The following is a 4,395-nucleotide window of genomic DNA, read 5'->3' on the forward strand; positions in this document are numbered from 1 at the left end:
GAAGGCCAAGTAGTAAGAGTTAGGCTTAGAAAGATAACGAAGCAGTCAATTTTGATGCAGACGTGCGCCGTGAGGTTTCTAGGCGTGGCTCGGACAAATACATTGCGAAAGTCAAACATCTGGATGGACGCACCCTGGAATTGACTCGGGAGATCTGCGAGGGGTTTCGAGAACATTTTGAGGAGCGTTTTACGCAGCAGCTTGATCTTCCGGTCCTTGAGTTTAGCGACTATTTGGCCGACTCTCCCCGCCTTGAGGCGACTAGAGCGGCTAGTTGCGACGGCCGGGTGACGGAGCGGGAGGTCTTTACTGCGGTAAAGCAGGTCAGCTGTGACAGATCGCCGGGACTCGATGGTCAGCCATACGAACTGTATTTGAGGTTGTCGCCCATGTTTCTGCCTCTTCTGACGTATGTGTTCAACCATTGGTTTGCTCAGGCATCCATCCCAGGGGATGTCACCAAGGGAGTGATCACATTGCTGAAAAAAGGTGACGGGCATGGTGGGGAAGAGTTAGACGACTACAAGCCTATAACTCTGCTAAACACACAGTTGAAGATTTTGACCAAGGTCATGTCGAATCGGCTGCAGGTTGCTATCGACGAGTTGGTTGAACCGGAACAGAACAACGCTGTAAAGGGGAGATCGATGCAGAACAACTTTCACTTGATCCGCACGATCCAAGAGGGAGGAATAGATGACGACACGGAAGCCGCGCTGATCAACTCAGATCAGTCCAAAGCTTTCGATAGGGTCGACCATCGTTTCCTGGCATCTGTCTTGAAGGCCGCCGGTTTTAAACAGGACTTCTGTAAGTTGATCTACGTAATGTATCGACAGCCCATGGCTGTCGTGCAAGTCAACGGAAAGCGCTCGAAATATTTGTTATCTCTCGGTAGGTTTGTCAGGGCTGTCCGCTGTCGCCCGTGCTTTATGTCCTGGCTTTGGAGCCTCTGCTCCGCAAGCTGAGACATGGGGAGGCAAATTCGGCCCTGCGCGGAATGGCTCTCCCTGGCTGCTCAGCTACCAAAGTACCCGCGTTCGCCGACGATGTCACGCTCTTCGTGACGGGCTTCAGAGACATTGAGGTCGTGTCGGAGGCACTCGCACAGTATGAAAGAATCACGGGAGCCAAGATAAACCGCAGCAAGTCGATAGGACTGCGGTTGGGCGCCTGGAGTGGCAACGCAAACCTCCCGGCGCCCTTCAGCTGGACAGATGACCCGGTCCGGATCTTCGGTGTGTGGTCTGGACCGGGTCTCCAGCTTGACAAGAATTGGTTGGAGGTACGGTCAAAGGCGGAGGCTGCAGTCAATTCGTGGCTTCCTTGGAAACTTTCCTTGAAGGGTAGAGCTGAGGCGTGCGCCACTTACGTCTTTCCTCTCATCCTTTGCCGATTGGCCCTGCTTCCCCTTCCTGCACAACACCTAAAATCTCTTTCTTACTATGGTTATCGCTCCTTTGGGACAGAGGAAGACACTGGGTGAGCAGAAAGGTCTGTATTCAACGTCCGTGTGAGGGAAGCTTGGGAATGTCGGACTTGAAGTGTCATCGAGATGCTGATAGGCTGGCTTTCCTAAGCCACTATATGCAAGATGACCAACCGTTGCACCCCGTCTTTACTACCGCCTTCCCCGACCTCATTGTTTACCCTTCTATCGAGAGCCGTCGCAGGTCGCGGGGAGAATCTGCCTACATGGAAGAGTACCGAGCCGCGCTAAAACGACTACCAAGGTCCAGCGATGTTGTGACTGCTACCCGTAGGGTATTCCAAGGGATCTAGTGAAGGGGTCACGACGACCCGTTATGCGCACGTTTGGGTTGGCAGCAGAGTGAGATCCGCTCCGCATGGAGCTGGGCGCCAGGTTCGAGTCATCTGAACAATTCGAAGTTATCTCTAACCTGGCGATTGGCCCGAAATGCACTTCCACTCAAAAACGTACAATGCAGTTCCGGGTTTTTGGGGTCGCCTAATTGTCCCCGTTGTGGTACAACGGCCGTAGAAACTACTGATCACGCTTTTTTCGATTGCCGCGAACTCCGCCAGTACTGGTCATATGTCAGCGAGGTGACGGCTCGCATCGATCCTGAGCATCCTCGCTCAATTACCGTATCCAATGTTGTGGACAACGTGAGGCCGCCGTGGCACCGGGAAAGACAAATGGTCTACGTTATGATCCTGGCCGTGGCGATAATGGTGATTTGGACGTCGCGTCTGTAAGGTTGCCGGGGGAGGTGTCTTTATCTGATCCGGATCTGATCGCTTTCTTTAAACACCAACTACGGGTGAAGATCAGATGTGATAGAAGAAGGCTGCATTTGACAGAAGATTGATACATGTAGCAAGTCTGTATGTACGAAGAGGAGCCAAATTTGAATACGTGTTCCCCGTCTAGGTGTGGGACGCGCAGTTCCGTAAAGTAAAATTAAACAAGTAGCCTCTCAGCTAGCTGAGTGTGTGTTCCATCCCTCCCCGATTAGGAAGCCTCCAAGATTTCCACCCCTCTTACTTGCAATTTTTGTTTTAACCCCTTCCTCTTAATGTTTCCCATCTTGGAAAGAAAGAAATACAAACTAACCCCCATTCCTTACCCACAAAATGTTCTTTTCTCCATTCACCCCCATCTACAGGGATCCCCACCTAGAGACTGACACGCAGAAGCAAGGTTCCTTTAACAAACCTAGTGGAACGGGCAGTCTATCAACTAGACAGGGTTGGGAGCGTCCTACTAATCACCTTTTGTTTTTTCTTCCCCCACCCTCGACACAAATGAATTATTGTACCATTTTATTGTTATCTTTTTTGTTTTTACACGTCAATAAAAATGTTTTAAAAACTGGGAGTTAAGTAGGACGTCACCCAATTGGGGCAACCCTTCATACCAATTGTTACTATCCAGCTCCCTTACTCCCCGGGGAGTCTGTCCCAATTTCGTTTTAACTCCTCACATTAAAAATCGGCCTTGCGCCTAATTTGCTCGGTGGGGAAGCAAATAAATACCCTTTTCTTGCCCTTTTGGCCAAGATCAAAGTGTAGTATCTGTCTTACTACATGCTGTACTTATGTTTGTAACTTTGTGATATAAAGTCGGGAATCATTTTTCTGTATTAATTTGCCTCAAAGCAATTTAATCTTTTTTCCAGATCATTCAAGTTGTTTTTAAAGGACTCCAGTTATTTTTTAAGCATTGAAGTCATTCTTAATGTCATTCAATTCATCTTTAAGTTCATTAAAGTCATTCTAAGTCATTTTCTTTTTCTTTATTTAAGTCATTTCAGCCCATTTCGGCCATTTTAGTCTCTCTTAAAGAATTTCATGTCAATTCACGCATTTATTCATTACATGAGAGCACGCGACTAATGGCTATCAGCCTTGTTCTATATAATATATACAATTGTATATATCAATATATATGTATATCTATATATTCATATATATATACTTATATATATATATATTTATAAATATATGTATACATATATATGCATATATACACATATATATACATATGTATTAATACATATGCATATATATACATATCTATTCATATATATACATATATATACATATATATTCATATATATACATATATATACATATATACATATCTATTCATATATACATATATATGAATATATATACATATATATACATAAATATATACATATATATACGTACACAAATACACACACACATATATATACATATATACATATACATATATATATATATAGTTTATATATATATATATATGTATATATATATATATATATATATATATATATATATATATATATATATATATATATATATAAAGTTCATGTTAGTGCATGAAAAAACACATTTCCTCGGAGCGTATATATCAATTTCCTACGTACGATAATTATATCAGAAACATTTTTCTCACGAAAACACTATATGTAATGGATGAGTTGATTGATAATAAAAAAAAATACATCTATTCGTGTTATTATTATGTGATGATTCGGGCTATTTTTCCCAACCAGACTTTTGAAGATGTAACCTGCTACAATCTTTATGCGTATTTTGTATAACTTTGGGAAATATTTTCGGACCCTTTTTGAATATGCACATTATTTCTGACGGAAAACTTCATTTAATTCACGGCTGTAACATGTTCTCGTTTTGTCAAGTCCTAATGCAATATAGAAAATATTAAGTATAAGTTAAAATAAAACTACAGTAATTTATATATACATACTAGACCACCGGTGACCCGCTGGGTCAGTACGTTATATTAGCTATGGAATTCATGTATGAGCGTGACACTTGTGGCATAAAGAAACTAGTTTTTTTTTACATAACAGAAGCATTTCTATGAAAGTATATTAAAATGAAAAAAGAATATAGATAGATTTCTATGAGTCGTTCTGT

The sequence above is a fragment of the Euprymna scolopes genome, chromosome 5, assembly GCF_053919585.1.
Source record: "Euprymna scolopes isolate OS-2025 chromosome 5, ASM5391958v1, whole genome shotgun sequence".
In the NCBI taxonomy this organism is placed as follows: domain Eukaryota; kingdom Metazoa; phylum Mollusca; class Cephalopoda; order Sepiida; family Sepiolidae; genus Euprymna; species Euprymna scolopes.